Source organism: Panthera leo, chromosome C1 (assembly GCF_018350215.1).
Source record: "Panthera leo isolate Ple1 chromosome C1, P.leo_Ple1_pat1.1, whole genome shotgun sequence".
NCBI lineage: Eukaryota > Metazoa > Chordata > Mammalia > Carnivora > Felidae > Panthera > Panthera leo.
Window position 1 is genome coordinate 104,438,469 of NC_056686.1, and position 13,006 is coordinate 104,451,474.

The window sequence follows — 13,006 nt, forward strand, 5'->3', positions numbered from 1 at the left end:
AGATCAGGGCCCCCAGGAGACTAAGAGCCAGACACTGGGCTCCTGCTGTCTCCAGGCCACAAGGTAGTAAAATCAAGCCCAGCTTTGGAACCAGACAGATCTGGGGTTCCAATTCTGACTTTTCAGTCATGATGCCCTGGGCAAGGCATTCAACTTTCTGAGGGTCAGTTTCCTCATCTGCAAAATGGAGAGTTATTGTGGGCCAGGCAAAGACCGTACATTACGTGGAAAATGCCTGTAGGCCAATGAAAGGCTACTGGCCCTGAGCAAATGGCCACTGTGGCTGCAGCTGCTGCTATTAGTGAAACGACTCCTCGGGCTATGCACACGAGGGCTAGATGACAGTTGGAACGAGGCCTGGGGCATGGGGTGGATCACTGTCACTTTGTTCTAGTAAATCAGCTGAGTCCACACACGGTGCCCACACCCTTTCTTCAAGGGGAGAGTGCCAGGGACTGTGTAAGGCTGGAGATAAGAGGGGGAAAGCTAGACCTCCTGTCTTCAGGAACTGCAGAGATTGGCATCAAGCTGGCCTTCCCATTAGAAACCCAGCTTAAAGCACACCCTGAAAGTGGGCACTAGCAAGGTCTCTTAACCCAGAGCAAGCACAGGCAGAAGGACAGGAGGACAACAGCTGGGACCCTAGCTCCCCCTCTCCCAGGACCTCTCTCCCCTCATTCATTCCGTCATCCCAACTTCTTTGCCTGCCGAATTGCTCCCATTCCCTCCCAATTGCTGGGTTCTGGGGTAACCGGGTAGACAGAGTAGGGGATGTGAGCCAACTTGCTCATTACACGGTCGCCAACAGACATTCTCCAGGATGTGTATTTCTTGTTCCTCCCTTTCTCTCCTCCATCAAGTGTGCTACATCTTTTCTTGCAAAAATGAACTGGAAAAGGGAGAATCTTTTGGGATGTCCTAGGATGGGGCGGTGAGGAAATCCAGGACACCGAGTCGAAGCTGAGTAAGGAGTAAAGACAGGTGAAGAACAAAATGCCATTTCATATTTCAGTGACATTCTCCTCAACTCTGCCTGTTCTTCTCCATTCACCTAAGTAGGGATTTGGGGAACAGGAGGAAAACGTCTGAGGTGTCCACCTGAAGAGTTGATGGGTTCCTGTGCATGCTCTTTCGCATAGCTATAGGATGTTTAGGGTGAGAAGAAAAGGAGACAACCCCATGAGTTTCTCTAACTACTACTCCAAGCCTTTGGAAACCATGCCATGCCCAGCCTGGAGCTCTAACCCCAGGGAAACAGCTCTTGCCCTCTCTCCCAGCCCCTCTGTCAACAGTATGTTACCCCTCAGCCTCCCCTAAAAACCAGTCCCCCCACCCCAGATCTCTCCCTTTTCTACACCTCTCAGGCAAGCAGACCTAGCCCCAGTCTGTAACCCCCAAGCTTGGCTCCAGCCCCCTCCCCTTCTCACTCCATTCCCACCCCCACCCCACCCCCATCGGTTCGCTTCTCTTCCTCCTTTCTTCCCAGCTCCCAGGCTCCTAACCACGGCAGCCAATCTCCAGCCTGCTCTGGAGCCACACCATATAAGGAGAGGTTGGAAAGAAACCCAAGTAAATGCGGGAGCAAACACACACACACACACACACACACACACACACACACACACCAGCACACACGCACACACCCTAGAGTTTGAGCACCTTTCTGCACAAGACCCTGTGTCCCTTCTTCCGTGTGGATGACACCAGCCCTACAGCTCCCTGTCCCCGGCTCACCCCCCCCCCCCCAGAAGGAGGAACCTGTTTGCTATTCCCCGCCTTTATTCACGCCCCCCTGAGACCATCACTCCAACCAGTTGCCTCTGACCTAGATTTTCTGCACTAATTACAAGCCTAACGAGATCTAACAAACACCCAGCTTAGCACAGCTGAGACCCTTGAGGTCAATTAGTGCAACCCAGCTCAGCCCAGGAAATGAAGGGTGGAGCCAGAAACTCTTGTAGGCACCTCACCCCCACCCCAACTCAACCCTGGCCTTGGAAGCAGGCAGGGGAGAAGGCAAAGATTAGCAGGACCAGTTTAAAAATAGGATCTTGGAGAGCTGACAAACGTGCAGAAAACTGCATTGAAGTTGGGAAGAATACAGATTCCCATCTCCTCTTAAGTGATCAGTAGGGTGGAGGTTGGTGCAGAGCCATACGGCAGGCAGTTGGCAGTTTTCTTTCTTTGAAAGACAATACGGAGCCCAGGAACTCAGAAGGGCGGGTAGCACTGGAATCTTGGGCCTGCACCCATCTCCAACTCATCATCCCTCTTCCTCTTTACTTCAGACAAGTTGGGGTTGTCTCCCCTATCTTTCCTGCTGGTTTGCAGTAACTCTGAACTCCCCTCTTTCTTTCAGAAATGCTAGATTCCACCTCACTCTTGCTCCTCCTTCTTCCAGATATGAAAACAATGAGAGCAAACAGCTCCTTCCTCCCAAGAAACACAGTAAAACAAAGGCGATCAGGTTTGGGTTAACGAAGTATGGCGATGATGCCCAACTTACTGTCTTCTAGAGGAAGAATGAGAAGAAATAGTCAGAAGTGGTAGAATCCGGTTGCTTTCGCAGCTTTCCGACCTGGCAGCAACCTCAGCACCACAGGAAAAAAGATGGAGGGCAATGTGGCCCTCATTCCCTGGGTTCCTTTCTTTAGGTGGCAAAAACAGGGCAGTAGGGAGGTTCCCTGTCCTATGTCCTCTGCGTGCGGGCCAGTTGTCCCAACCCCATCCCTGGCACTTGTGGCTCTGTTGAGATGGGAAGGGAAGGACAAGGCTCTGCCCAAGTGGTAAGGGGACTTGGAGTCACTTCAAGAACAGGTGTCTCTTCCCCCAGCCTCACCCAGCTCTGGCTGCAGTGGGCTGCACTCGGCTCACATCCTGCCTCATCTACAGTCCAGATTTACGCAGGAACCAGGTACTTGGTGGGCAGGACAACCCACAGAAGCAGCATGTCTATATGTGGAGGACTCCCAGATTTACCTTCCGGGCCCAAACCCACCTCTGAAATAAAGGCACTTACAGCCACGTGCCTATCTGACATCTCTACTTCAGTGTCTACAGGCATCTTAAACTTAACATAAATGTGGAAGATCTTTAAACAATGGTTCTTGGTGAATCAGCCTTCCTCCATGCTCTTTTGCAATGTGAGTTTACCATCCTCCGCTCAAGATTTCTCCAACTGCCATTTGAATCTGGGTTTGCCTTGATCTCACCGATAGAATGTGCCATTGTGTAAGTTCCAGAGCTTAGACCCTAAGAGGTCTTGCAGTTCCCTCACTGCATGTAAGAAGCCTGGGCTTCTTAAAATTCAGCTGCATGTAAGAAGCTTGGGCTAGCTCAAGGATGTGAGACCACATGGGGAAAGAGGTCCTGAAACCACATGGAATCATCCCAACATCCAAGCCTCCACACAAACACTGGCTAAATGTAGCACATGATGCAAGACCAGACGGCCAACCTTCCAGTCAATCCACAGAATTGTGAGAAGTTGATAAATCATTGTTGTCTGAAGCCACTAAGTTTGGAAGTGGTTTGTTATTCAGCAGTAGATATGGAAACAGAAATTGGTATGAGGAAGTGGGATACTGTCATAATTAAAACCTAAAACACATGGCATTGGCATTGGGACCAGGGAGCAGACAGAGGCTATAAGGGCAGGCAGCAAAAAGACTATTAGTAGAGGCTGGATGAACAGGGATGAAATTGCTGTTGGATGCTCCGAGAAAGGGTCACCTGTGTTATGTAGTGGTGGAATAATTTATGAAACCATCATCTGTGGTACTTGGAAAATAGAAAATGTACCTAATGAAGTTGTTGGAGGTGGCTAAGGGGATTTCCAAGGAGAATGTTGACAATACCAATATGCTTTTCTTAGCTATAAATGATAAGGTATTGAAAGAGAAAGGAACTAACAAAGGAACCAGTTTTCAAGCAAAATTTGAGGGGGAAATCATAAAGAGACAGGAACAGTCTCCAGCCAGAAGAAACTGGAGAAATTGAAACCCTTGTGCACTGTTGGTAAGAATGTAAAATGGTGTGTCCAACTATAGAAAACAATATGGCGGTTCCTCAAAAAAAAAAAAAAAGAATTATCACATGATCCAGCAATCCCACTCCTGATATATATCGAAAAGAACTGAAGCTAGATATTGAAGAGATATCTGCTCACCCACCTTTATAGTAGCATTATTCACAATGGGTCAGAGATAGAAGTAACTCAAGTGTCCATCAAAGGATGAATGGCTAAGCAAAATGTGCTATATACATATAATGAAATAGTATTCCGCCTTAAAATGGAAGGAAATCTGTCATATACTTACATGAATGAACCTCAAGGACATTATGCTACATGAGCTAAGTCAGACAAAAAAAAATACCGTATGATTCCCCTTACATGAGGTATCTAAAGTAGTCAAATTCATAGAAACAGAAAGTAGACTGGTGGTTTCCAGGGGCTGGGGGAAGGGGGAAATGGGGAGTTGTTTGATGGGGACAGAGTTTCAGTATTGCAAGAAGAAAAAGTTCTAGAGCTGGGTTGCACAACATTGTGAATATGCTTAACATTACTGAACTGCACACTTAAAAATGGATAAGATGATAAATTTTATTATATATTTATTATATATGTTAACCTCAGTTAAATATAAAATTTTTTAAAGACACTTTAAAAATGCCATGATCTCTTGCCCAGTTCCTACACCTGAAATAGTTTTCAGACCTGAAATCTATTGAATGAAAAAGTGGCTGAACACACCCCCCCGCCCCCACCCCAGGAGGAAGGACCCTACAGCAAGTATGTATTGTGATAATTCCACCAGTCCTTCTCTCAAAGGGACTTACAGGCATTTACTTCGGTGACTGTAAACTAGGGGAGAGGGAATATCCAGTACAACATAAGGTCTGAAATGATATTGGTATTTCGAGACCTGAAATGTCATTGTGGACCCTCACTAGAGTGATGGACTATGGGCCCAGTCAAAATGGAGTCCTGGCTGACATCCATCTCAAGGTGCTCCGTGGGCCCATGGCCCCACCTGGTGGTCATTGCCCCAGTTTCTGAATGTGTAACTGCAATTGATATATTTGGCTGTTAGGAAAGCCCCTACATTATTGGGTCATTGGTTTCTGTAAGAGCTGTCACGGGGGGTGGGATGAGGGGGAGGCCTGGATGGCTCAGTCCATTAAGCATCCAACTCTCGATTTCAGCTCAGGCCATGATCTGGCTCAGAGCAGGATCTCACAGTCCATGGGTTCAAGCCCATCAGCCCTGAATCAGGCTCCACGCTGGCAGTGCAGAGCCTGCTTGGGATTCTCTCTCTCTCTCTCTCTCTCTCTCTCTCCTTGCCCCTCCCCAGCTCATGCACACTCTCTCTCTCAAAATAAACTGTAAGAGCTATCACAGTGGGGAAGCTTCTGAAATTGTGCCTCTCTCCCCACTCACGTAATTTCAAAGCATGATGGCAAATAAAAAACAATATCCCAGAACAAACTGGTGGTTACCACAGAGGAAGAGAGTGGGGGAGATGGGCAAAATGGGTGAAGGGGAGTGGGGGTGGGTGGGTACAGGCTTCCAATTATGAATGAATAGCTCACAAGGATGAAAGGTATGCATAGGGAATGTAGTCAATGGTATGTATTGTAATAGTGTTGTATGGTAACAGATGGTAGCTACACTTGTAGTAAGCATAGCATATATTCAAATCACCATGTCGTACACTGAAACTAATATAACATTGTGTGTCAACTATACTTCAATTTAAAAAATATATATCCCGTTAGAGAGGAAAGACAGATCAGCACCACCCTTAAGGATCTCAAAGGATAGTGGTCTCTATCATACCTCTGGTTAATTTGCCAGACTGGCTCCTGCAGAAAAGAAATGGATCCTGGAGAGTGACACTAGACTACAGCCAACTCAAGTCAAGCCCTGATTGCAGCCACTGTGCTGGATGTGGTCTCATTGCTAGAGCATATAAACATGGCTTCAAAGCACAAGACATGTGGCCAGGGATTTAACATCTGCATTCTTCTTCATCTCAGTCAGGAAAGAGGACCAGAAACAGCCCTCGCACAGACTGAACAACAACATTCATTTAGTTTTTCCCCCAGGCTGTAATAACTCTCCCAATCTATGTCATGATCTATTCAGGAAAGATCTGGACCACGTGGACATCCTAGAGAACATCACATTGATCCACTGCATCAATAACATTGTGCTGATTGTAGAGAATGGGCAATAGGTGGTTAACACCTGGAGGCCTTGGTAAGACACATTCACTCAAGAGGGTGGGGTATAAACTCTATGAGGATTCTAGGGGTCTCCCCCATCAGTAGTTTGGGGGATCCAGTGGTCAGAGGCATGCTAGGACATCCCCTATAAAGAAACTGCTGCATCTTACATGCCCGATACCTGGTGGACCTCTTCGTTCTGGAAACAACATGTTCGACACTTAGGAATACTGCTCCAGTCTATATCCTGGGTGACACACAAGGTTGTGGCTTTGAGTGGGAACTGACAGGGATATCGAGACTGATCAGCAGAAGGAGGTGGAATGCTGCGACACCTGGGGCGGGAATACGTATGGAACTCAGGTGATCCACATGGGCACCTCTTGGCGCTCTGTTGTCTAATTGTGATGTGAATGGCAAGCACAGCACAGCCCATGAAGGGTGAGGTTATCAGGGGCTCAGACTGCCTCGAGAATCAGGGTTAGGGTGACTCCACCAGGTAAGCCATCAACACCAGCCGAGATGACAGTGGATAATGGAGGAGAAAGATAATAAATTACCAGCTGCAGCCCAAGACCCGCCACAGCAACAGCCTCTGGTTAAGCCATCCTTTTCTAGGTCCCTTTAGGAAGAGAGCTCACTAGGAGGAAGGACTACCCCTCGTATGTGTCTGGAAAGTGGGTCCACACAGTACAAGGGATGGACTGTGGTGGCCCGCTTAGATGTGCCTTCAGGAAAGAGCTTGCTGAGCAGCTGCAAGAAGGGCAGTCAGCTATCAGCCCTCAGCTGCTGGAAGCTTCAGGCTTGGTCTCAGTTTTCAAGCCAGGGCACGCCCCTCCTGGCACCCCCCACCCCACCCCGTGCCCATGACTGACGGCAGAGTGAGGGGTGGTGAGGGCCTGAACATTTCTGCGCAATGGGAACTCCTCTCTTGAGAATCTTTGCTCTGGGGTTCCCCGGTGGGTTGCCCAAGGTTTCATCTACATTTCAGACCGAGGCTCTCCCTGCCCAAGCCTGCTTCCTCTCCCCTTTCCTATCATAGGCACACCCCCTCCTTACAGCTCTTACACTCCCCACTCCTCAGCATCTACTTCCTAGAGGACCCAACCAACATACCTTTCTTCCTCTTGACCTCCTCAGCGCCAACATGTGCAACATGTGCAACAATCCATGTGCAAGTCTTTTGGCTCTACCTTAAAAGCATATCTAGTATTTGACCATTTCTCTATCTCTCCCCTGCCAGGCCGTCATCATCCAAATAACTGCATGGTCTCCTGATGACCTCTGTCTCTGCTTCAACTCTTCCCCATTCAGAAACTGGGGAAGCAACCCTTGTAACTTTTTTTTAAAGGAAGGCATTTATTTACTTACTTATTTTTAAATGTTTATTTATTTGTTTTTGAGAGAGGGAGAGAACAAGCAGGGCAGGGGCAGAGAGAGGGGGAGAGAGAGGATCCGAAGCAGACTCTGCACTGACAGCAGTGAGCCAAATGCCGGGCTGGAACTCACGAAACTGTGAGATCGTGACCTGAGCCAAAGTCAGATGCTTAACCGACTAAGCCACCCAGGTGCCCCTGCAATTCTTGTAATTTGCCTATTTAAAATCATCCAAGCTTCACAACACTCTTAAAATGAAAATCCAATAAGAATCCAAACTCCTTTCCCTGGAAAATAAAGCCCTTTGTCATCTGACCCATGCACACCTCCCACCTTATGTTATCCTGATCCAGCCGCACAGACCTCCTTCCTATTCATCAAACACACCAATCTTCTTCCCACCTCAGGCCCTTTGCCCCTGCTATTCCTTCTACCTAGAAAACATTTTAGTTCTCTTCCTTAAAATCTTTATTCAAATGTCAGCTCTCAGAGCTCTTTACTGGTCACTCTGTCTCTTCCAGGGGGAGTACCCCTTCAGATGACTTGCTCCATGTCACATTACTATTTGCTCCCTTCAATTCCTTCAACAATTACCACAGTCTAATTATTTGCTTCTTTTGCCTAGGATCTTGACTTGTTCACTGTTCTCTCCCAGTGCGCTGCACACAATATTTAATGCAACAATTATTTGTGCAATGAATGAATGATTAAAGTCCCACGCAAACCTCTGCTACATTCATCCACACCATTTACTTCCATTGTAATGATATTGATATATCTTGACGGCCCATCAGTTTTTAAATAGCATATTCTTTTACATACTTTATTTATTTATTGATCTTAAGAATTAACCCTGTGTGGAAAATAGAACAGAGATGATACCCAAATTAAGGATAAACACACACACACACACACACACACACACAACCGAAGCTGACAGAAGTAACCAAATTAGAAAGTGCCAAAATCTGAATCTAAAATCAGGTTTTGGGAAATGCAATGATGTCTGACACCAGCTGTAAACCACAGGTAGGCCAAAATTCATAGTGCCCTCACTTCAGACACTCATCACAAGTTCAAGGTTCCCACTACCTCCTCAAGTTTGATAATTTGCTAGAACTACTCACAGAACCAGGAAAGCACTGTACTTACAATTAAAGTTTTATTACAAGGATACAAACCAGAACCAGCCAAAAAAAAAAAAAAAACAGACAGATGGGGTGAAATCTGGGAAGGGCCCAAACATAATGCTTCTGGTCATCTCCTGTGGAGTCCTGGATGGCATATACTCTTCTCACCTACAGTGTGCGACAATACTTGAGTGTTGCCAACCAGGGACACTTACCCAAGTCTTTGGTGTCCAGAGTTTTTATCGGGGCTCTATCAGACACCACCTACACTGCTGACCCATAGTCTCCAGCTCCTCTGGAGGTTGGAACTGATACAGCATGTTTCAAAGCCATCACAAATCACATTGTCAGACTGCCCAGTAGCCAGCCCCCACCCCCAGGGCAAAGACACTCCTATCAAGCAGGACATTCTAGGTACCTAGAGATCACCTCCCAGTAGCAGAGGGCAAAAGCCATGCCTCTCTTTGGGTAAAGTCAATTCTTGGGGTGCCTGGGTGGCTCAGTCAGTTAAGCATCTGGCTCTTGATTTCAGCTCAAGTCATGATTTCACACTTCCTGAGTTCGAGCTCTGCATTGGGCTCTGCGCTGACAGCATGAAGCCTGCTTGGGATTCTCTCTCCCCCTCTCTCTCTGCCCCTCTCCTGCTTGCACTCTCTCTCTCTCTCTCTCCCTCAAACAAATAAACTTTAAAAAAGTTAATTCTTCACTATACAGGATTGTTTTGCTTTTTTTTTTTTAATTCCAAATCTAGTGTTCCAAAGATACTATTCTGTCTAATCTTTGATCTCAAAGCCTTGCTCCACCCCCTCCTCTCTTAGAATCTGCTCCAGGTCACATTTACCCTGGAGAACTCAGAAGGTGAGCAGACCAACAAGCAACTGAGGCCCCAAAATAGCAAGAGGCCTTCTTTTTAAAATTTTTTTTTAAATGTTTGTTTATTTTTGAGAGACAGAGAGAGAGTGTGAGCGGGGGAGGGGCAGAGAGAGAGAGAGAAAGACACAGAATGTGAAGAGGCTCCAGGCTCTGAGCCATCAGCACAGAGCCCGATGCAGGGCTCGAACCCACAAGCCGTGAGATCATGACCTGAGCCGAAGTCAGACGCTCAACCAACTGAGCCACCCAGGTGCCCCCTTCTTTTAAGTCTATTTCTTTATTTTGAGAGAGAGCACGAGTGGGCAAGGGGCAGAGAGAGAGAAAGAGAATCCCAAGCAGGCTCTGCACTGTCAGTACGGAGCACGACACAGATCTTGAACACACAAACTGTGAGAGAGGAGCTAAGCCAAAATCAAGAGCTGGCCGCTTAACCACCTGAGCTACCCCTAAAAATAGCAAAGGGACTTCTATAAGCAAAGTCTTTATTATCAAGCAAGAAATAAGCTGTTTGCAAAGGAAATTATTGTAAATTCCCCTTTTTCACATGATGTTGTCAAGCTAACATCTAGTAAATGTATCTGTTAGCAAGAAAAAGACCAAAACAATGCTGGGCAGCGACATCAAAGTTAACATAACCCAGTAATCTACTCGACATTCTCTGCCGATACACCACAACACCTCGGCCTGTAATTTCCTACAGATTAACATGCCAAGAAAATGCCACTTACTTCCTGGAATGTAAGATTCGGATTTTCACTGATGGGGTTGGGGTGGGTTGGGTAGTTACACACGGGTATGTGTGTGTGGCTTCTTTCTCCCACTTTTCACAAAAGTCAGCTGTGATTATTACCTTTTGAGTAAAAGCTGTCATCATGCTGTCATTAAAAACCATTTGTGAAATCTCCAAATTGCAAACTTTGTTTTGTCTTTTATTGCAACTCTTTGTTTATCTACTTTTCTCCCAACTAGATGCTGAGCAGTTTACAAAGGTACTCAATAATGTTTTGTAATGAATGTCTACACAAGGTTATTTGATTTTAAAAGCATAATAAAAGCCTAATAACAATAATGAAAATATAAAAAGGCATTGAAGTTGTTGACCAAAAACCCAGGTTCCCATTCTGGCTCTGCTCCTTGCTGGGTTTTTGACCTTGGACAGGTCTCAATTCCTAAATCTATTTCCTCATCTGCAAAGTGGAATTATTCATGTCTGTTCTGCTTACCTGTAGGGTTACTGTAAGAATCAAATGAGTCCATGGATTTTTAAGGTGTTTAAGGTGTAAACTAAAATATCTTGCCAATGGTATCTATTTTTTTCAATGAAAAAGTATTTTTTTGTGTTTCAAGTTTATATTTAAATTCTAGTTAGTTAATATACAGTGCAATATTGGTTTCAGAAGAATTTAGTGATTCATCACTTACATGTAACACCCAGTGCTCATCCCAACAAGTGCCCTCCTTAATGCCTGTCACCCAATTAGCCCACCCCCCAATCACCACCCCTCCAGCAATCCTCGGTTTGTTTTCTATCAGAGAACCTAAGAGTCTATAAACATAAACGTAAACATAAGAGTCTATAAACAAATGGTTTGCCTCTTTCTCTTTTTTTTCTTCCTTCCCCTATGTCATCTGTTTTGTTCTTAAATTCCACATATGAGTGAAATCATATGGTATTTGTCTTTCTCTGACTTACTTTGCTTAGCATAATACACTCTAGCTCCATCCATGTCATTGCAAATGGCAAGATTTCATTCTTTTTGATGGCTGAGTAATATTCCATTGTATATATACATCTTCTTTATCCACTCATCAGTCAATAGACAGTTGGGCTCTTTCCATAATTTGGCTATTGCTGATAACACTGCTATAAACATTGGAATGCATGTGCTCCTTCAAATCAGTATTTTTGTATCCTTTGGGTAAATATCTAGTGGTGCAATTGCTGGGTCATAGGGTAGTCTATTTTTAAACTTTCTGAGGAATCGCCATACTATTTTCCAGGGTGGCTGCACCAGTTTGCATTCCCACCAGCAATGTAAGAGGGTTCCCTTTTTTCCACATCCTCACCAACATCTGTTGTTTCCTGTGTTGTTAATGTTAGCCATTCTGACAGGTGTGAATTGGTATCTCATCACGGTTTTGATTTGCATCTCCCTGATGATGGATGATGTTGAGCATCTTTTTATGTGTCTGTTGGCCATCTGGATGTCTTTGGAAAAATGTCTGTTCATGTCTTCTGCCCATTTCTTAACTGGATTATTTGTTTCTTGGGTGTTGAGTTTGATAAGTTCTTTATAGATTTTTAGATACCCTTTATCAGACACGTCATTTGCAAATATCTTCTCCCATTCTGTAGGTTGCCCTTTAGTTTTCTTGATTGTTTTTCTCTGTGCAGAAGCGTTTTATCTTGATGAGGTCCCAATAGTTCATTTTTGCTTTTGTTTCCCTTGCCTCTAGAGACAGATCTAGTACAAAGTTGCCCCCGCTGAGGTCAAAGAGGTTGCTACCTGTGTTCTCCTCTAGGATTTTGATGGTTTCCCTTCTCACATTTCGGTCCTTCATCCATTTTGAATTTATTTTTGTGTATGGTGTAAGAAAGTGGTCCAGGTTCATTCTTCTGCATGTCACTGTCCAGTTTTCCCAGCACGATTTGCTGTCTTTCTTCCACTGGATATTCTTTCCTGCTTTGTCAAAGATTAGTTGGCCATATAGTTGTGGATCCATTTCTGGGGTTTCTATTCTGTTCCATTGATCTATGTGTCTGTTTTTGTGTCAGTACCATACTGTCTTGATGACTACAGTTTTGTAATACAACTTGATGTCCGGGATTGTGATGCCTCCAGCTTTGCTTTGCTTTTTTTAAGATTGCTTTGGCTATTTGGGGTAAAAACTATTTTTAAAGTTGCATACATTTTACTAGGATATAAAATATGATTGGGTAAAATTGGGAAAACAGACTCAGGAATTCCAAGCCTAGGTCGATAAAGAGCAGGGTAGCTACCTCTCACCTTCTGAGTCCTGTAAGTAGCCTAGAGGAGACCTATTCCTGGTCTCCAGTGTTTATTATTTATGTGTCTTCCCTGAGTCTCAGTTTCATTATATCAGTCTCTCTGAGCCTCAGTTACACCACCTGCTACATGGGAATAAGACATGCCTTTCTTACACCGGATGGTTTGCTGGGAGGTTCACATTAGATCACTGTTGCTAAGGTCTCTTTGCCAGCCACAAAGCGATATACAAACATAAAGAAATCTGGTAATATTTTCCTAAAGTGATGAACTTTCAAGCATGGTTTAAATGAAACACACAGGCTGAGGACTCTTGGGTGGCTCAGTCGGTTAAGTGTCCGACTCTTGATTTCAGCTCAGGCCATGATCTCATGGTTGTGAGATCGAGCC